Below are 23,103 nucleotides of genomic sequence, written 5' to 3'. Positions count from 1 at the left end.
CATTTACCCTATTTCCCCCAACTCCCTCATGTCACTTTACACTAGTATACTTTTACCCCTTATCACTCCACATTATCACTGTCCAGAGGGAAGTCTCCAGTTGAAAAATACCCTCTCCTTCCTTCCAAAAGACCATTTTGAACTCCAAAAACCATCTCAAAAAAATCCCATTATCAGCCAAAAACAGAACTGAAAATCAGCTGAAAAACAGCCATCAACACTTCAGTTTCTCCTCCTATAAATCCATCTCGTACGAGCTGGAAACTTACACCAAAAGGCCACCATTTTCAGCTCCAAACAAATCTAAAAAAAAAAACACAGCTCACAAAATGCACTCTTGGACTATTTATTCAGCGATGTAGGAGTTAAAATTCGAAGTTTTCCTGTTCGAGGTTGCCGTCCAAGTTTACGACGAGGTTTTTGGTCCGGATTCTCTTGATGAAATTTCACTTTGGCTATCAGAACGATACTGTTCTGTACAAATTCGCCTTTTGAATATTGAAGAAAGTTTATTGATTTGAGGTTCGTTCTTATTTTTATTTTATTTTTCCTTCAATTTTTATTAACCTACATGCCTATAAGTTATTGTTAGATATTTACTGAGTTGTTAAGTTTATAGTTTCTACTTGTTTAAGCTTTCAAATGCACGCTTGATTAGTTTACGTAAAGCTTATGGAATCTTGTTTAAATTGTTGGATATTGCCTCTTGATTTTGTATGCTAAAAATTGGAATTCACAGAGATTTTGCCATGCCATTTTGTTTATTACATTTGTCTATACTTATTAGGACTTTAGATTCTTTTTGTCTGTTTCAAGTTTTTTTCTAACTAGATTAACTAGATAAGATTTTATTTTTTATTTAGAATTAAGGAATTTCGTTCATATTAATGGTCTAGTATTTGATCTTGAAAATAGTTGGGCCTTCTGTATTCATTTAAACATATACACCATGAGTTAAATTAATTAGGCCACAATAAAAACACTGGTACCCTGATGGATAAGCTAGCCTATATCTATTCCATAATAAATAATTGCAAATATTTTTCATAACTTAGTAAAGCAATTCATTGTAAATAATCCTAATAATTAAATTTTACACTTCTACACAAATCCATTCCATAACTCTTGGCCTTACAATAATCCCAAACTTAGAAAATAAATAATCATGATGCGTTAGAATGATTTAGGCATGCTCTTAATTAATCAAATCATCGTGATTATGTATACGTTCGCGTTACATAATTAAGATTACCAAAAAAATTAAAGTATGCGATCGCGCGACTTTAGCCAAACAATCTTAATATAATAAAGTGTTATTGATTGTGTACACGTACGCGTGATATGATTCTTGACAAGCCAAACAAAAATGAGTACACGTACGCGTGACTTATTTTAAGATAATTTTCATAAATCTAATTAAGCAATAAAATCGGACATAGGTAAAACATGAGAACCAATAAATCACAATTTATCCAAAATTAATCTAAGACAAGTTGTAGTCAATAAAGCGATTGTGTTAGAACCACGGGACTCAGGGAATGCCTTACACCTTCTCCCCGGTCAACAGAATTCCTTACCTGGATTTTATTTTCGCAGACCAGTAATAATAGAGTCAAATCTTCCTTTGACTGGGGATTCAAATAAAATGTGACTTGGAACACCCAAAAATCAATTCCAAGTGGCGACTCTGTAAATAAAATAATCCCTACTCAAATTTGTCACTTTAATTGGAAAAATTCTTTAACCCACAGCAATCCATGACATACATATCTTTTGGGATAAAAAAGAGTGTGACAGCATAGAGGTCGGAAGAATTTATTTTTAAGTACGGATCAAATCTAATAAAATTACTCCATACTTTCCTTATACTATTTCTTTATCCCATCACCCCACTCAATACACTATTTCCTTGTCTCATCACCCCACTCACTACACTATTCACTTATCACATCTCATTCCCATTTCACTATTCCCTTGTCTCATCACCATTTTCCTATACTCTTCCTCTCTTCCTTTTTATTATTTATACACCCACTAAAATTCTAGCCAAAACTCCTCCCACTAGTCCCCCTAAAATTTCAGCTAAAACTCCACTCACAAATCCTATTAAAACCCAGCCAAAAACTCCTCAAAAATAGTTCGAATTTCAGCAAAAAAAAGCTGAAAAATGACCCAAAATCCAGCTCCAAACCGACCCAAAATATCATCCGAACCACACCCAAAACCAACTAAAAAATAGTCACAAAAATCAGCAAAAAGCCAGCTCTCTCTACCTTAAAACAACCCCAAAAACAGAGCTGAAATAATAATAAAAATGTTATCAATTGTGTACACGCACACGTGATATAATTTTTAATGCGCCAAACAAAACGGGTACACGTACGCATGACTCGTTTCAAGATAATTCCATAATTACGAATAATCAAGCAATAAAAGTGGATAGATAAAACATGAAAACCAATAAATCACAGTTTGTCCAAAATTAATTCAAACCAAGTTGTAGTCAATAAAGCGATTGTGCTTGAACCACGGGACTCGGGGAATGCCTTACAACCTCTCTCCGGTCAACAAAATAACTCAAGCCACCCTGCTAAAAATCAATAACCATGTGCAATTCGACATCAAATACTCAAAATGCATTACCATAACCACGGAGAAGCAAATGACACAATGTCATACAAAACCCGAAAGAACATAACCAATACTCCATCAACCAAGCAATACCCAACACTCTTCTCGCTCGAATTCTACTATAAGGCCCCAATAGAACCGCACCATATGTGCATATAACCAACAAATCACAACTCCAAGTAGCATAGAAGAGTAACTCACAGAACATATCGGAACACGAATAAGCTCAACAACAACCGAACGGCACATCCCTCAACAATAGCAGTATGGAGCCAACTAATCCGACTCGGTGTAGAATACACACCCTAATTGGGCCTACCAATGGACCCCCAAATCAATTCCGGGCACCCACAAATAGATAAATAAACCTCTAAAAGCCTACAATTGACTGAATCATAACACATACTGTCATCTGGCTAGCTTCGGCCACAACCTCACAGTGCACAACCATGAAACAATCTGCTCCTGAGAACTCCCGGCCTCCAAATTCATAAAACACACGAATCACCATATCTGATTCCATCTCCACCGCCCGAATGTCTAACACATCTCTCATACACGATCATCCCATGAGGAATACTTCTAAAATTCTTCCGTGCCACCTAGTAAAATTTGAATATCAGCAGTCGATCAACCAGAAGAGTGTCGCAATACCAGTGAAGTATCCATAAATCAAAACACATTGCCCCTTCTGAAATGTATACTCTCATCAGGCCATACCGATTAGTAATATCAGTTACCTAGTCATCTGAAACCGTCCATGCTGCCTACGAATCTATGCCCTTCCCTTCCAAACTGACATGTGACCTTGCACATGCAAATCTCAATCCCATACAACACCGCATCTACCATGTCATCCTGTGAAGGGTACAAGAATCTCGTAATCAACTCTGAGTCCCAAGAAGAATACATATCCGATCAGTCAGAAGCCTTCCATTTAATCTTATCCCGGAGAAAATCTCAATACGCAATATATTCCTCACGCCGGTAAGAAATATACTCCTCGAACCGTGGTAGAAACCAATGAGAACCCTTCAAAGTCCATTTGTACATAACCAAGCTATAAGAACCGAATGTCTCTAACTCAACCCAGCCACGCAGGTCACCAAAACCCAAAAGCATTGCCACAAAACACATGTAGAGACTAGCCACATCATAAGTACCCAAAGAACCGATTATATCCATTACTGTGCTAACCCAACCTACTACAAAGTTTTCATATTCCATCAAGTCCTTTCCAAATTGCCTTCAAATTGATACTTCTCCTTGCTAGAACACCACGATCCCTAACCAAAATTCATCACACAAGAGACCTTAGTATCAAACTACAATGCCCTAAGGCCCATAAGCCGTTGACTTCCCTCTTAAGCACCCCAAGGTACCATAACCGAGACACCCACTCTAAAGAGACCTTATGTAAATCTAAAATTATTTCCTTCACCTTCTTGATACTGAAATGCACAATCCACAATGATATAAAAATGCCACAAATCTCGACACCATCAAACACAACTCCCAGTTTCTAGCCATATACAAATCTTGAAAATTCCAAATCGCTACATATGAATCTTGAATCCATTAGAACCATTCTCGAGAGTCATCCACTCTACTCAAATCTATTAAACCGCCCAAACGGACCGAACGACCTGTGCCTCATTAGCACAACAATACCCAAGGGAGTAAAGAGTAGCCCACACTCCTAAGCAACCGAGCAAATTCCTACTCCATGTACACTACATCCTTCGCAAATAACCACTCAATTATTTTGTGATTCTCATATACCCATAGAGTGTAATATAACCTGTATCCAGAAATTCCTTTACCCGGGTCATCCTCAATCTCAACCCTTGCAGTCATAGCTGATTCACCAGTATACCTCGAACCGAAACCAATATAACACATAACCGTGCAATCAACTCGTCGATAGCAGACTCCCCCACTTGGCTCAAAGCCATGGAATAAAACATCTGACTACTTACAATAACCATACCCCCTTACTACCATAATACCACAGTGCGATTCAACTAAATCCTTCCTGAGCTCCTGAACACAAACCATCTAATACTTCAAATTATCTGCAAATATCGCATTCACCCTTGTAATAGTCAAGCCAACTTCCACAAGCGATCCAAACTCAAATTGCAACATATATCATTCACTGGTAAAAGAGAACTCTCTACAAAACATCATAAGGACCAAAAAACCTCAGGACACCTCGCAGGAGATAACCCACCTGCTCTGCCTCAAACTGACATCTCTCTATACCCTTCCACAGTCACGAGTACTACGCAATTACTTAATCTTCTTGATTCTTAACTCATTAACAAGACATGAGAATCTACTTCACTCCACAACTAAACAACACGAGAGATCCCTCAACACACCCATAATTCAAGACCATACGCAAAATCAAGACAGAAATCAAACACCACATAGTCCTTGCTACATCTCAAGTAAACTCTTCTCGTCACATTCGAACAATCTGAACATATCTCGCAGTCTCATCACACTCACCACATAGTTATCCAATCACGAATTCCGCTAATAGGGATACCAACAGACCTATAAGTCCCAAAAGCTCATGCTCACACAATCGAAATCACCGTGTTCAAGCTACCGTCAAAACCTGGCATTAAGTCCTCCAGGCTGGCCCATCACCAAAACACAGAATACACATCTCGAACCTCATTCATAGAATCACAAGCTGGCGATGCACAGTCGATACCGAGCATACAAATGTGTGGAAGGAATTCAAAGAGTTACGCTTCAAGCTGAATCGATGTCACACGATAAGAAAGAAAGATGGGAAGTATATCCTAAATGTCTTGTAGCCTCTCGAAGATAGGTATGGATGTCATCATACCGATCTGCAAGACTCTACTAGACACTTGCTCATGACTTGTAGAACCTATGTACCTAGAGCTCTGATACTACCTTGTCATGACCCAAAAGCCAACTAGTCGTGATGGCACCTAACCCAACCCGCTAGATAAGCCAGCTAACCACTAACCAATTCCAATAATAATCAATAAAGCAATTAAGTAAAGAAATTATCTGAATCTGATACATTCCCCAAGAACTGGTAGTACAAATCATGAGCTTCTAAGAATAGAATTTACAAAGCTGAAATGAAATAAATACATCGTCTGTTTGAAAAGTACATAAACAGAATTTTACAGATTTAAAGCTATCACGAATAAGAGGCAGCTACAACCGGGACGCAGGTACATCTTCAATCTAGCTCCCATCGATCACAGCAACATCAGCAGCCAACATCTGCACGCAAGGTGCAGAAGTGTAGTATGAGTACAACCGACCCCATGTACTCAATAAGTAACAAACCTAACCTTAGATTGAAAGTAGTGATGAGATAACAAAAAGGTCGGGTCCAACACCAATATTCCACAACAGTTCATAACAGCATAGTACAAGTAACAAAATATTATCTCAGGGATAAAAGGCTCAGTTCGTTCACAGTTCCAGAAAAATAGGCGTTTTCTTTCAAGTATCTCAGTAAAAACCCAAATCTTTTACCGAAAAAGCCAAAATACGAGTAAGTTTGAAAACTGTGATTTTTCCAAATATCCCTTCCAAAATAAATAAGATGTTTCATTTTCTTTCCAGATAACAAGTGTGAAATACCTCTTTATGCCCATATATCAATGTGTGTAAAAAGTCATGAATGACGTGATACCGTACAACATGAGAAAAAAATGCATCTCTATGCCTGTATGTCATGTGTGCATGCCAGTGCCATGTATCTCAGAGATAAATCATGTACTCACACTCTCAGAGTACTCAATCTCACTGTCTCGCATCCTCTCTCACTATGCTCAATGCTCAGCTCACTAAATCACTCAGCATTGTACAATGCCTACTGCGGCGTGCAGCCCGATCCATATATGACCATAAGACCTGTTGCGACGTGCAACCCGATCCACATATATATAGTCGACTGCGCTCACTGGGGGTGTGCAGACTCCGGAGGGGCTCCTTCAGCCCAATCGCTATATCACTGCGGCGTGCAGCCCGATCCCATAATATATAAATAGTCATAAGGCTCGTTGTGGCGTGCAACCCGATCCATATATATATATATATATATATATATATATATATATATATATATATATATATATATATATATATATTATAACGCATTGCTTTGAATATCAACCTGATTCATATATATACAGCCCTCAGGCTCGTTGCGGCGTGCAACCCCATCCATATAAAATATAATCAATATAGCATGTTGCGGCGTGTAGCCCGATCCCAAAATATCACTCTCACTCAGGCCCTCGGCCTCACTCAGTCATCAATCTCTCCAGTATCACTCACGGGTTCACAATGTCATGAATCTAGCCCGACAATAATGATATGATGTATCAATAAATAATATCTGAGACTGAGATATGGTATGAATGCATGGATATGACTGAGTATGAAATATTAATGAAATCAGTGAGATGACAGTAAGAAACGACCACTATGGGTCCAAACAATATCGGCATAATGCCTAAATATGATATCTAGCATGATTGACAGCTTAACTACTTTATCACATGGTGAAAATACGGATATCAACAAAGTAGGACCACTATACAGTTCCATGGGAACAACAGAGTCTCAATTCACATGGTGCACACCCACACGCCCGTCACCTAGCATGTGCGTCACCTCAACACTAATCATATAACACGTATTTCGGGGTTTCATACCCTCAGCTCCAAGATTAGAAGAGTTACTTACCTCGAACGAGCCAATACCAAAGCCGAGCAAGCCAAGCGATGCTCCAAAGATGCCATCACGCGCGTTCCGACCTCCGAACGGCTCGAAAATAACCAAAAACAACTCAAATACATCAAACAATGCTAAAGGAACCAATCCCGATCGAAAAAGATCAAATCTTGAATCAAAAGCCCAAAATCGGCCAAAAGCCCGCACCTAAGAACCCAACAAAATTTATAAAATCCAACAACCCATTCAATTACGAGTCCAACCATACTAGTTTCACTCAAATCTAACTCCAATTCGATGTTCAAATCTCAAAAATTCATATTATGAAACTTTAGGCCAAAACCCCCAATTTCCTCTTTAAAATTCATCAACCAAACGCTAAAATCGAAGATAGATTCATGAAATATAACCAAAACTGAGTAGAGAACAATTACTTCAATTCATAAGGTGAAAATTGCTTCAAGAATCGCCTCAATCCGAGCTTCATATCTCCCAAAATGAAGAAAGAACCAAAACTCTCGATAATATAGCTTCTGCCCCAGTGATTCCGTATTTGCGGCCTATTCGTCGCATCTGCGACCACCGCTTTTGTGGTAAAAACTTCACTTCTGCAAAGATAGCCTTGCCCAGCAACCCTCGCACCTGCGGATATTAAATTCCGCTTCTGCAAAGATTTTTGCATCTGCTCTTCTAATCTCGCATCTGCGCGCACGCAGGTGCGCTACAAAAATCCGCTTATGCGGTCTTCCTCACCCAGCCTCTTCTCGCTTCTGCGACCATCGCACCTGTGCAATACCAGTCGCAGGTGCGGAACACCAGAACCAGCAGCTTAGCAAAAATTCAAAATGCAATGAAATGATCCGAACCTCGTCCGAAACTCACCCGAGCCACTCGGGACCCCGTCCGAATATATCAACAAGTCCAATAACATAACACGGGCCTACTCGAGGCCTCAAATCACACATATCAATATCAAAAAGACGAATCACACCCCAACTCGAAATCAATGAACTTTAAAACTTCAAACTTTCACAACTGATGCTGAAACTTATCAAATCACGTCCGATTGACCTCAAATTTTGCACACAAGTCACATTCGACGTTACGGACCTGCTCCAACTTTCGAAATCAGAATCCGACCCTGATATCAAAAAGTCCACTCCCGGTCAAACTTTTCAAAATTTTAACTTTCGCCATTTCGAGCCAAATTCCACCACGGATCTCCAAATCACAATCCGGATGCGCTCCTAAGTCCAAAATCACCCAACGGAGCTAACGGAACTATCAAAATTCCAATCCGATGTCAAATGCTAAAAAGTCAAACTTGGTCAACTCTTTCAAATTTAAAGCTCCCTAGTTGAGAATCATTCTTTCAAATCAGTCCCGAATAACCTGAAAACCAAAACCGACAATTCACACAAGTCAAAATACATCATACAGAGCTACTCACGCCCGAAAACTACCGAGCAATGTGCGAATGCTCAAAACAACCGGTCGGGTCGTTACAAAAAAATTTAAGATCCCAAAGCGAGGTATATTAAATTCCTTCTTTAGTGATATTTCTTGATATGTGCATTTATTAATTGTGACATAATCTTTACAATATGCTAAGATTGTAAAAACAAAAAGTAATATTACTTTGTTAGATAATTTTTTATAAATGCTCAGCCATGTAAAAATCTCAAAGAAGAATACGGATGAGAACAAAATTTGGTAGAGCTCAACTTGAAAATACTCACCAAATTGGATTTGAAATTAAAAATCTACTTATAGGTGAAGTGGACACTTTATTGTATTATACAAAATTTTGTCATTGCTTTTAGTGTTTTTAATTAATTATAGTAAAATATTAAAATTAACAAAATAGAAATGAGTTATTGAAAAATGTCACATTTGGGGGGCGGGGGAGGGGGAGAGGAGAGGATGATGAAGTAGAGATAGATTGATAATGATGTGTAGGGTCTAGCTACTTTTTGGCTGACACATAGTATATTTGCTTTGATTTTTAGTTTGAAGTGTATATTTTACTGCCTCTCTCTACAAAGAATACTAATGGTATAAAAAGTGCATTCTTTATATTCTTGGTAAAAAATATTTCTTGACACCAAGATGCACCCATCATTTTAAACTTGGACACGTTGGGCGAGTTATTAAAAATAAATTGATTTGCTGTCTCTAAATTTAACTTACGTACAACATAAGTTCTAGTAATTAATGTGGCTACCTGGTTCATGTCGTACTAACTAAGTTCCCCTTATGGCTTTGAAAATTACGTGTTACTTAGTGGGCGTTTGGACATAAGAATTGTGATATTTCGGAAAAAAAAAAGGTGAAATTTTTTAGTAAAAATACTATTTAAAAATTAGAGTTGCGTTTGGACATGAATACAATTTAGAGTTGTTTTTGAACTTTTGTGAATAATTTGAAGTAAAAAATTTGAAAAACAGTCTTTTGGAGTTTTTTCAAAAATATCGAAATTCAACTATTCAAGTAAAATTTGAAATTTTTATGGTCAGACACGGATTCCAAACAAAAGTGAAAAATTTTCAAAAAAAAAGTGATATTTTAATATGGATAAATGTTACTGCACATTATAATTGGAAATACAAAAATTGAAATCTAAAATTAACTACGATGTATAAATATATTGTAGTAAACAAGTTGCTCGTATTTTAAGCTAGACCTCGCTTGCACAAGAATAACATTATTGCCTAATTTTAGTTGAAAAGGAATTAATCTTGCTCCTATTTAGGCTCGGCAAATCAAAGTATTAAAGAGCTAAAGATAATTATATTAAAAATCTGACTTACTTACACTTAATAAGAACATAACATACTTTTTTCTAATTTAACCATGCGGAACTAATTTGGATTTTGGCCGGATAATTACTAATGTCAATTAAAATGTAACTAATGTCAATTAAAACTCCGATAAATATATTTACAAAATTGGAAATAAAAGAGGATCGATTTAAATACCCAATGCACTTAATATTAAAATGAAATTGTTTAAAATAATGGCAAATTTTGTATTTATATATATTGTACTTAAATTTATTATAATCTCACTTTACAACAGCAGAAGGTACTTAATTACTGGTAAACACCAAAGGTGGAAAAATGAAAAAAGAACATAAGATTACCCCTGGAGTGCCTGTTTGGCTCATTTCCTTTTGATGCTTTCTCCATAGGAAAAGCTTGTAATGTGATCAAGAGAAAAGGTGTAAATTCGTTCCAAGAAATTGCTTAATTGCATCATTATTAAATTTTTGGTTCATTCATATTTTTACTGTTAGCAAATTGTTTCGTATTTGATCTAATCATTAACGAAACTCCAACATAGAATGTGTGTAGTGCACACAACGTATCCAAATTCTTTGAAAAAACTATCCATATTTACCCCTTAACTATTGACTAATATTTGAAATTATCATCACGTTAGAGCTCTATTAGAGTCAAAGGCAAAAATGAGATTCTTTCCTAACGTGAAGAGTAGATATAAGATTTTACAATGACGAAATTGCTCAACTTCAAATAGTTGTATAAGTCTGTCTTACAGTTTTACACTTAATACGTCTGTATTATTCTTCCTTACTCAGTAATAGACAACTTTGGGTCAAGATAAAAAATTTAAAAAGAGATGTAAGGTCCGCCATCTATAGGAGTTAATATTAATAATTGATAGATGTTTCTTTTCTTATCACAAAGAGCAAGTCAGGGTTTTTGCTTTCTATAAGTAAATATTAGAAATTTTGAGCGGATCAAATGTATAAATTTGCTTCATTTGTTTGTTGAAAATAAAACCTTGAACTGAGAATATACAGGAAAATACTGCAAAAGCAAAATCATGGGGCTTACTAACTTTTTTGTGTAATTAACCTAAACAGTCGTTCACTTAACCGTTTAAAGTAAAAAAGTTGACGGAAGTATAATATATGTTTTTTTTTCCTTGGCGCTTTCCGCGCCGGGTTCGTTAATCACTCAGAACGTACGCGAGAGGGCGCACCGGGTATAGGAGGGAGCTGCGCAGAGGGAGGCCGGAGCACCGCCCCGCTCCCCAGTGTTTAAACAAGTTTGCGGGTCGTTCTGCTTTGCAGGTTTCGACAATGATCCTTCCGCAGGTTCACCTACGGAAACCTTGTTACGACTTCTTCTTCCTCTAAATGATAAGGTTCAATGAACTTCTTGCAACATCACGGGCAGCGAACCGCCCACGTCACCGCGATTCGAATATTTTGCCGGATCATTTAATCGGTAGTTGCGACGGGTGGTATGTACAAAGGGCAGGGACGTAGTCAACACGAGCTGATAACTCACACTTACTAGGAATTCCTCGTTGAAGACCAACAATTGCAATGATCTATACCCATCATGATGAAATTTCAAATAATACCCAAGCCTGTCGGCCAAGGCTATAAACTCGTTGAATATATCAGTGTGGCGCACGTGCGGCCCAGAACATCTAAGGGCATCACAGACTTATTATTGCCTCAAACTTCCACGGCCTAAAAGGTCGTAGTCCCTCTAAGAAGATAGCGTGAATGGATACCTCTGCATAGCTAGTTAGCAGGTTGAGGTCTCGTTCGTTAATGGAATTAACCAGACAAATCGCTCCACCAACTAAAAACGGTTATGCACCACCACCCATAAAATCAAGAAAGAGCTCTCAGTCTGTCAATCCTTACCATGTCTGGACCTGGTAAGTTTTTCCTTGTTGAGTCAAATTAAGCCACATGCTTCACTCCTGGTGGTGCCCTTCCGTTAATTCTTTAAGTTTCAGCATTGAGACCATATTCCCCCCGAACCCAAAAAGTTCGATTTCTCATAAGGTGTCGGTGGAGTCCTAAAAGTAATATCCGTCGATCCCTGGTCGGCATCGCTTATGGTTGAGACTAGGACAGTATATGATCGTCTTCGAGCCCCCAACTTTCGTTCTTGATTAATGAAACCATACTTGGCAAATACTTTTGCAGTTGTTCATCTTTCATAAATTCAAGAATTTCACCTCTGATTATGAAATATGAATGCCTCCGACTGTCCCTATTAATCATTAATCTGATCCCGAAGGCCAGCGTAATAAGACCGAAATCCTAATGTTATCCCATGCTAATGTATACAGAGCGTAGACTTGCTTTGAGCACTCTAATTTCTTCAAAGTAACAACGCCGAAGGCGCGACCCGGACAATTAAGGCCAGGAGCACATCGTCGGCAGAAGGGACGAAACAACCGGTGCACACCTAGGGCGGACCGGTCGGCCCATCCCAAAGTCTAACTACGAGCTTTTTACCTGTAATAACTTAAATATATGCTACTGGAGCTGGAATTACCGCGGCTGCTGGCACCAAACTTGTCCTCCAACGTATCCTCGTTAAGGGATTTAGATTGTACTCATTCCAATTACCAGATTCATAGAGTCGAGTATTATTATTTATTGCCACTACCTCCCCATGTTAGGATTGGTAATTCGGGCGCCTGTTGCCTTCCTTGGGTGTGTTGCCATTTCTCAGGCTCCCTCTACGGAGTCGAACCCTAATTCTCCGTCACCCGTCACCACTATGGTAGGCCACCATCCTACCATCGAAAGTTGATAGGACAGAATTTTGAATGATGTGCCACCGGCACGATGGTCGTGCGATCTGTCAAGTTATCATGAATCATCGCAGCAACGAGCAGAGCCCGCGTTGACCTTTTATCTAATAAATGCATCCCTTTCAGAAATCGGGATTTGTTGCATGTATTAGTGTTAGAATTACTATGGTTATCCGAGTAGTAGATATCATCAAACAAACTATAACTGATTTAATGAGCCATTCGCAGTTTCACAGTTTGAAATTTTTCATAGTTACATATGCATGGCTTAATCTTTGAGACAAGCATATGAATACTGTCAGGATCAATCAGGTAGCATTCCTCATTGACGTCGATGCATGAGCATGGCCGACCCAAAAGGCACGGCCAAGTCCAAGACGAGCACGACCGTCATTCGTAAGGAGCATTATATGGGCAGATTGGAGCCAATGAAGACCACATGCCCACTGCCTTTACCGAATCTGAGAGTCCGAGCATACTAGTCATGGACCAAGCCATCACACGACGAAGCGAAGACGATGTGGGACACGAGGGGCGAAAGGCAATCGATTGTACTTGATAATGCCTGCGCATTAGGTATGCAACACAGGAAACCGACATCGAACAAGTCTAATTTGCGCTTGTACCTTGATTGAGATGGCATGTGGCTAGGACGTCGCTGCTCAAGCAGGGATCCAACCTAGCCGCACAAGCCGAACACCACTAATATGTGCATAATCCATATATTATAAATGTATAGTTGTGCATAATCAGTATATAATTTATGTATACCAATTAGAAAAATTAAACAATTAATATGACCGATTATTTGTGTAAAAATCCATCTTTTTTTCTTTCTTTTTTTTTTTTTTGCTTCTTGAAGAGAAAGGGATGGCGGAATTTGAAGGTAAATTTAGAAAGATTAAGACCTTTTAAGCAGTAATATTGTTTCGCATCTCACAATCTGTCCTTTGACTTATGGAAAGGGCCCATAGATTGAACCTACAATTAGGTAGCTAATTAGAATGATTAATTCCTACCCAATGAAATGTGATGTTTAAGTAAGAGGGAGATAAAGGATAGTGTAGACGAATATCCTCATGATTAGACTATTAAATATTTTTCTTAAAATTTAATAAACTTTTTAAAGAAAAAAACAAATAATATGGAGCGAATATAGCAGTTTGGTATGGGACCTCGAAGGTTATTAGATTTGCCACATAACTAGTTATAGCCAATATATATGGAGTTATAATTTACAGCCAATTGGAGTACTATGACAGTCAGCAGCAAAGGTTGTGGTGAATAGACTCTCTTCTATTTCTAATCAGGGATTTCGGGTTCAAATTTCGGGTATAAACTCGTTTTTGGTAGGAAGCACTTCAAAGCGAGACTTTACAGCGTAAATTTAAATTAATCGTTCTCCAATATAAATATCGAACACCGAATTATTGAAAGAAAAAAAGAGATGTTTGATAGCTGATGACATAAGTGCTCCAACCTTAAACTTGTTTAAGAGAACGCGTTTTAAAATTTAAATAATCAGCTGTCATAATGACATAATAATAACCAGTTTTTTCCAATAATTAATAAGCAGATGAGCACCAAATGCCAACCAAAGCTATCAAAAGCTTTTGTATTTCATTCCCATTAGATATACAACGCAGAAAAGAAGTCTTGTTAGAAAAATTACGCCGTAATAATACGTATATTCTTCCTTATCCTATCATATATACAACTCAGTTTTTGGACCAATCAACATCCAGATAAACACGGTGCGAGGTTTTCTCCTGATCATAAAAATTCAAATTGCCTTCTAATTTAAGGTCATTATTTCCTTCTAAGTTTAAGATAATATATTTAAATCCAAATATATTTAAGCTTAAGGACTAGATAACTAAAAGTCCGTTTGGAACAGCTGATTGTAAATAGTTGATAAGTTTGAAATGCTGAAAAATATTTTTAAGTGATGAAACTAATTTTTTAAATAAGTACGTACGTGTTTCGATAGACATGCTGAAACTGATAATAAGCAGTTGATGTGTTTGGTAGAAAAGTGCTCATAAGCTATTTTTTATTAAAATGACTAAAATACCCTTAAAACTTTACAAAAGATATTATAAATTAAAAAAATTCTTTGTAAAGAAAAGAATGAATAATGAATATAGTATGAAGAGAAAGTCAGAAAATTTATTTTGGGAAAAATATTTTGTGAATTCAAATATATTATTAAGGATAAACTAGTAAAAGCCTTGGTCAAACTAAAAGTACTTATAAGTTGAAAAGCCATAAGTTGGGGGTGACCAACTTATGACTTATGGCTGATTTTAGCCTATAAACACTTCGGGTGTTTACCAAACACGTAGATAAGTCAAAATGTGTTTATAAGTCAGTTTGACCAACTTATAAATTTAGCCAAACGCCCTCTAGATTTCTCTCTCTCTCTCACTATATATATATATATATATATATATATATATATATATATATATATATATATATATATATATTAAAAATTCCTATTATATTTACAAAAATATTAGAGAAAAATTTAATTTATACGATATTGTAAAATATTTTAGTTAAACACACACACTAAAAGCTAGTGACGCTAGTAAAAGTCGATGTTTGGTAGTTAGGATGACGGTCATGAGATGGTGGCTGACGGTGCTGGTTGATGGTGGTGGCCGATGGTAATGATCGTTCTTGTGGTGGTGGGTTGAGGTGGCTAGTGATGGTGATTATTGTGCAATGACGGTGATAATAATTATACAATTGTAGTCGATGGTAACGGTTGTGCGATAATATTAGATAAAGTGATAGTAAATTGTCACCTTCACAAATTATTATTTAAAAATCTCATAATTATAATTTTTTCCATTTTTGAAGCAAAAGTTGACCTCCAATAATTGAATGGTTGAGAGTAAATTCAAGAAATATAAACGCCATGTAACACGCATTTGATCCCTATCCAAATAATTTAAATCAGAAACGTACGGTGGTAATAGTCTAACCTATTTCCAATTTCCACAAGCGAAACGGTTGCTTGTAGATAAAGTTGCTTTACGTTCAAATATATACTAGTATATTTTAAAAAACAAAATATTTGCTTGAAGTTGACAACATAACCACATTATTCTCTATATAAATAATTTTTAAATAAAATTATTAACAATTATTATTCTCCATACATACATGTACACGTAGACAGAGAAATAAACATAGAAAAAAGTCTTAAATAGTGCTCTAAAAGGGTGGCTCAAAAGTAGGGTCAAGTGCCATTGGCCTTCTTCTCAACTCTCCTTTGAGAGAGACAAAAAGAAGTGGTTATTGTTCTTACACACACAAAAAATTTTGAGAAATTTAATTCTTTTCAAAAATTTGATCCGAGAAATAAAGTTTGTTTTGCCTTCTTGGTGTTTGAGGAAATATATCCTTGAGCCGAGATTCTATCCGAAACAGTCTCTCCACTTTCACAAGATCGGGGTAAGATCTGTGTACGTACACACTATCCTCTCCAAAATCTACTTGGAGATTTCACTGGGCTTTTTGTTGTTGTTGTCATCGTCGTTGCCGTATTTGGGGAATATAAATATGGGTCAATGTGTTTCTACGTTTGCATGTCAAGAAAATAGAAGGGCAATTTCTTGGAGGCATGGAAATAAAGATGTTTCAGTATCATCAAAAAGTAATAAAAAAGAAGCCTCAGGGAATAAGAAACATAAAGTTTCTACTGCTTCAGGTTGCTATGCAATGATCAAAGAACAACGTTCAAGATTCTATATTATTAGAAGATGTGTTTTTATGCTCATCTTTTGGCATAGGCATAGCAAGATTTGATATTTTTTCTCTCCCTTAATTTTTCCATCTTTGCTTCTTTTTCTTGGTATTAATTCAAGATTGGTTGAAGGGGTCGAAAGAGTGAGCAGGGTGGGCGGGTTGAAAATAGGGTCGAAGAAAAACGGGTCAAAAATATTACGGTCAATTTGATAATGATCAAGTAAAATTGCTTCTTCATCCCCTGAATCAAGCAATCCCTTAGATATAATGCAAAACGGCTCTTGAACATATTTCATGGGACTAAAATTATGCGGGTTGATTCGAATTGGATGGGTCGAACAATTTTGGGTTGAATTTTTGTCACCACTAGTCTAATTTGTACATGGTGTTTTTGGACTTTTGGGATAGTACAAAGGTTTGATAAGCAATTGTAAATGTTACGTTGGATATAATAAAATTAGTTTTGTTTTGGATTTCTATAATTATTTTGCCCGATTTTATGATCTTTCTTGTTTTTTTCTATATTCCATTGACATTGAGAATTTATATGTAGTACTTATTATACTTATATTAGTAGTTTTGCATCAATAATTGAGTATTATTTTGTATTTTCCTTTTCTTAGATCTCTATTACTACTTGTATCGAGCACTTCAGTTATCTTATTTTCATGTCGTTATTGTTGTTTGTTGTCAGTGCTTCCTTTTTTGTTTTCCTGAGCCAGGGGTCTATCAAAAATAGTATTTTTACCTCCCTAAACTCCTATTATGGGATTACACTGGGTTTATTGTTATTGTTGTTCATCAATAAATGCTTGAAAAATATTCTATTTAAAATTGCTTCCTAAGGGAAGCGATTTTAAATAGAATTTCTTAAATTTTTAATTTAGAAACAAGTGAATTTCCATTCTTTTATATTCCTTGTAATTGAAATTGACATTTCCTATGCATAATTGCATCAGCAAACTGTAATACCATTTCATATGATTAATTGGTTCATCCTTCTATAGTATGATTCTTTAATATTCAAATTTAACCAGATACCAATTGATCAATATGATTCACCAACACAAAAACAAGTTAGTATATTCTTGTTAAAGGCGCATTCAGAATTTAGATTGTGTGTTGTTAGTTGAAAGAGTGGATTCTGAAATATAAATTTAAGTCTATTTATGCCACTTTTTGCACATATATGAGGTTCGAACCACATATATTAAGTTCTACCGAACTCATGATCCTATTGTTGTATTTGCGCGCAAATGATTCTTGTTCTACTCGTGTAACAAGATATATATATATATATAGGATTTATTTCGATACATTGAATTCTATTAAACCCATAAATGTGAGCACCTAATTTTTGACCATATTTGAATTTTTATCACTTTTTTGTATTTAATATTTTCTAGGTTTAATCTTGATATTTTAACTTTTATATTATTTTATTAGAGAATATATAATATTTTTAACAAAGTCTATTACATAAAGGGCAGAAGAATTTATTTTAAATCATGCATCAAATCTAATAAAATTGCTTTCTACTTTTCCTATATTATTTCCTTGTCACATCAACCACCTACTACACTATTTACTTGTCACATCCATCCCATTTTCCATCATTCATTTTCAACACTCCTCTCATCTTTTCTTATTATATGTACACAGGTGAGGAAGAAAAGAAAAAAAAAAAGGAAGAGGGGAAGATAGATCTAGAAAAAGAGAGAAAAAACAAGAGAGCTAGGGGGGAAGAGGGAACGGACAGATAGTGAGAGAAAAGAGGGGAATTGAGAGCCAGAAACAGAGAGGGTAATATAGTAAAGAACAGAGGACGGAGTCCAAATCCTTGATTTTCCAAGTCCAGATTAAAAAAAATTAAACCAAAAAATATTTTTCCATTTTATTATTGAAATAGTTTGAGATTCAGAGTTAGAGTTTGATTTTTTTTATCGAAGTTCATTGCTTGAGCTCGTTTGGAGTTGCAGTCCGTGTTTAGTTTGGAGATCCGTTGAGGATCGAAATTTTATTTTAGCTGCTGATTTGGGGTATAGTTTGAGGTTAATTCCGTGGTTCGCGGTCCGAGCTCCTGCTGCAGTTTCATTTTTCGGTCGGATTTAGTTTGCCGTAGTTTGCTGTAACCGAGTTCTTGTTAATCACCCGGCTAAAAGTATTTTCGTTAATCCAAGTTCAGAGATTGTTTTAGCTCCACTTGAGGTCCATTCTTTCCTCTTTCCTTTGCTCTTGTTTTTTTTTTTTGAATTATCTCATGGGATTTGTCTGTCTTTACTTGCTTTAATTGATCTCCACGGATGAATAGCCGTTGTAGTATGTTTGTTGATTGAGATAAATTAGTCTAGTTGTTGTTTTTTATTAAATTAGTGATTGAATTTGATTTCCAGTGCTAGCACGCCAAACTAAAATGAGACTACTAATCCTTAAGAAATCCACTTCAATTTTATTGACTTTGGAATAGTAAATTGGGTTATGAGGTCAGTATTTGAAAAGATGAGAATCTTGTTAATTGAAATTAAATGAAATCTAGGCTTTGGTCATAGTTTATGCTTATAATTGGGTTTAATACTAAGTTTAATTATGTTTTATTTGTTTGGACCGCTAGTAGCATGTTTAGACCAACCACGCTTGAGTAGGTAAATTTTTAAGACGTTTATATTTTAGTTTTGAGGTGAGAGGTCGTCCCCTAGTTTATTATTTTATTCGAAGAATGCCTCGAGAATTTTGTATATATTTTATCCGGAGCATGCTCCGTAGTGAATGTAATAAGAGGTTGTGATGAAAACCGTCAGAATGCTTTAGGCGCACTTTTAATTAATCTATCGCGATTATGTATACGTTCGTGTGACATAATTGTGATTTTCAAAATTAAAACCGAAGTATGCGTTCGCGCAACTTTGGACAAAATAATCTTAATATTAATAAAACGCTAATAATTTTGTACACATACGCGTGACATGATTTTGGCGCAATAAACAAAGGTTCCCGAAAGAGATTTATGTCTGCCTACTTGTCAAAAACAAGCAAAGAAAAGACCGCAAGATTGATTACGGGTTCCCTGTAATACTGAACAGATACTATGAAATATGCACATCACGCAAAAGGCGCATACCCAGTTGCGATTCTCTTTGACAAACAAACTACTCAAAAAGCAAGAAGTCATTCAAGATATCAGAAAAGGTCACCTAAGTAAAGATCTCCAGTTGGGATAAGGCTGATTGACCCACAAACACAATCAGGGTTGGTACAGAGAGCAAAAGTCTCTTGAAAGCAACAACAAAGTCTACCAGCAATATAGCCAACTACCAATACAGTCAGTCTTCCTGAAGTGAATGGGCACAAAGCCAAGCTGCCAAAGACATCAAGGGCACAAACTGACCACCACTTTTAAAACTCACAAATTTTCTTTGTTTGAAACAGAAACAAACCAGTGTAGGATGGCGATCCTTAAAGGACGAATATCACCAAAGGTAAGTTTCCGCAAAATCTCCATTTTCTTTTATTTTCAGCATGTATCACTATTATTCATACATTTCTTTTTCGTAGTTTAACCCAGGTAAAATCTTTTCGCCTAGCGTGATCCAGTTCATAGTTCCGAGTAGAAGTAATCTTCGCTCAGGATGTTTTACGTACTTAACTCAGGTAGAACCTTTTCGCCTAGGAGGATCTAGCTCATATTTCGGGTAGAAGTACTCTTCGCCCAGGCTTGATTTTTGTAGCTTAACCCAGGTAGAACCTGTTTGCCTAAGGGGATTCCGCTCATATTTTTGGGTTGAAGTACTCTTCACCCATGCTTAGTTTACGTAACTTAACCCAGGTAGAACCTTTTCGCCTGGGGGGATCCAGCTCATAGTTTCGGGTAGAAGTACTCTTCGCTCAGGATATTTTCGTAGCTTAACCCAGGTAGAACCTTTTCGCTTAGGGGGATCCAGCTCATAGTTCCGGATAGAAGTACTCTTCGCTCAGGATGTTTTACGTAGCTTAACCCAGGTAGAACCGTTTCGCCTAGGGGGATCCAGCTCATAGTTCCGGATAGAAGTACTTTTCACCCAAGATGTTTTACGTAGCTTAACCAAGGTAGAATATTTTCGCCTAGGAGGATCCAACTCATAGTTCCGGGAAGAAGTACTTTTCGCTCAGGATGTTTTACTTAGCTTAACCCAGGTAGAACCTTTTCGCCTAGGGGAATCCAGCTCATAGTTCCGGGTAGAAGAACTCTTCGCTCAGGGTGTTTTACGTAGCTTAACTCAGGTAGAACCGTATCGCCTAGGGGGATCCATCTCATAGTTCTGGGAATAAGTACTCTTTGCTCAGGATGTTTTAAGTAGCTTAACCCACGTATAACTTTTTTGCCTAGGATGATCCAGCTCATAGTTCCGGGTAGAAGTACTCTTCTCTCAGGATGTTTTAAGTAGCTTAACCAAGGTAGAACCTTTTCGCCTAGGGGGATCCAGCTCATAGTTCAGGGTAGAAGTACTCTTCGCTCAAGTTGTTTTTCGTAGCTTAACTCAGGTAGAACGTTTTCACCTAGGGAAATCCAGCTCATAGTTCCGGGTAGAAGCAATCTTCGCTCAGGTTATTTTTCGTAGCTTAACCCAGGTAGAATATTTTCACCTAGGGGGATCCAGCTCATAGTTCCGGGTAGAAGTACTCTTCGCTCCGGATGTTTTACATAGCTTATCTCAGGTAGAATATTTTCGCCTAGGGTGATCCATCTCATAGTTCCGGATAGAAGTACTCTTCGCTCGGGATGTTTTACATAGCTTATCTCAGGTAGAACCTTTTCGCCTAGGGTGATCCATCTCATAGTTTCGGATAGAAGTACTCTTCGCTCGGGATGTTTTACGTAGCTTAACCCAGGTAGAACCTTTTTGCCTAGGGGGATCCAGCTCATAGTTCCGGGTATAAGTACTCTTCGCTCAGGCTGTTTTTACGTAGCTTAACCCAGGTAGCGTTATTTCACTCAGGGGGATCCAGCTCATAGTTTCGGGTAGAAGTACTCTTCGCTCAGGATGTTTTACGTAGCTTAACCCAGGTAGAGTTGTTTCGCCCAGGGGGATCTGTCTCATAGTTCCGGATAGAATTACTCTTCGCTCGGATGTTTTACGTAGCTTAACCCAGGTAGAACCTTTTCGCCTAGGGAGATCCAGCTCATAGTTCCAGGTAGAAGTACTCTTCGCTCAGGATATTTTACGTAGCTTAATTCAGGTAGAACCGTTTCACCTAAGAGGATCCAACTCATATTTCCGGTTAGAAGTACTCTTCGCTTAGGGTGTTTTAAGTAGCTTAACTCGGGTAGAACCGTTTCGCCTAGGGGGTCCAACTCATATTCCGGGTAGAAATACTCTTCGCCAGGATCACTTTTCGCAGTTAACCTAGGTAAAACCTTTTCGCCAAGGGGATTCATTTTAATTTCAGTAATATAGTGTACCAATCCCTGGTTACATTTATTTTCCGTAATACAGGGTGCCATCCCCTGACTACATTTCCTTTTAGTAATATAGGTCGCCATCCCATGATTACATTCTTTCAGTAATACAGCATACCAACCCCTGATTACATTCTTTTTCCGTAGCACATGCTACCAACCCCTGGTTACATCTCCTTACCGGCATCAAGGTATACCAATCCCTAGTTCCTTTCATTTTAGACAAGGTCTACATTTCCTAGTCTTTTATTATTATTTTTTTCATGGTACACCATTCCCGACCTTTTATTGCTTTCAATAAAGAAGTAGTTTAGAATTTTATTACAATAATTTACGAAATATTTCCAGTGCAAACTGGGGCAGAAAAATTTGATTCGTTTGTTTGTTTTGGTGTCTGAGTAGGTTTTACCTCGAGGCACATGGTTCGAGATGACCAAAAAAAGAAGTCTCAATCCAAAATAAAGGAAAAAAACAAAAAGAAGTGAATCCAGAATGCAGAAGCGGATGAAAAGATGTGAACTGCTCAAGACATGACTGAAATCACAAGCATTGTATTTCCCATTTTCAGCAGAAGAGGACGTAGAAGAATGAACTGGCACCTGTAGCGAGCAAGCATCAAGGTTCAGATTAGTCTGCATGAATAACCAGTCAAGACTCAAGATCAAGTTTTAGAAGACTTATAAATAGGAATCTTGTAACTCATAGCTTATAGGCTTGTTTAGTTTCTTTTGATTTTTATGTAATAACAAAACCACAGACCAAAGCCTCGACGGAACCTCACTCGACTCTCTAACTCATCATTCCATCACTCTTCTTGAACTACACGCGACCTGATTCCCTTATAACCCGGGATATGTAGGTTGTCCAAATCCAGGACTCGATTGTACTCTTTCACTCTTTTCTCTTATTCTTCCCTTTTGAATAATGATATGGTAAAAATCAGTCACATA

General features: G+C 37.1%; 1 long non-coding RNA gene across 1 annotated transcript; it reads left to right on the top strand.

Moving 5' to 3' along the window:
- Positions 1-23,103, top strand: LOC107765387 (uncharacterized). Its single transcript, XR_001643424.2, has 3 exons — positions 1-522; positions 19,800-20,195; positions 22,556-23,103. It is a non-coding gene; the product is annotated as an uncharacterized LOC107765387 (long non-coding RNA).

This window comes from Nicotiana tabacum, chromosome 14 (assembly GCF_000715075.1).
Source record: "Nicotiana tabacum cultivar K326 chromosome 14, ASM71507v2, whole genome shotgun sequence".
Taxonomy (NCBI): Eukaryota; Viridiplantae; Streptophyta; class Magnoliopsida; order Solanales; family Solanaceae; genus Nicotiana; species Nicotiana tabacum.
Note: the sequence above shows the minus strand (reverse complement) of the source record. Positions and strands in the feature narration are given on the sequence as shown.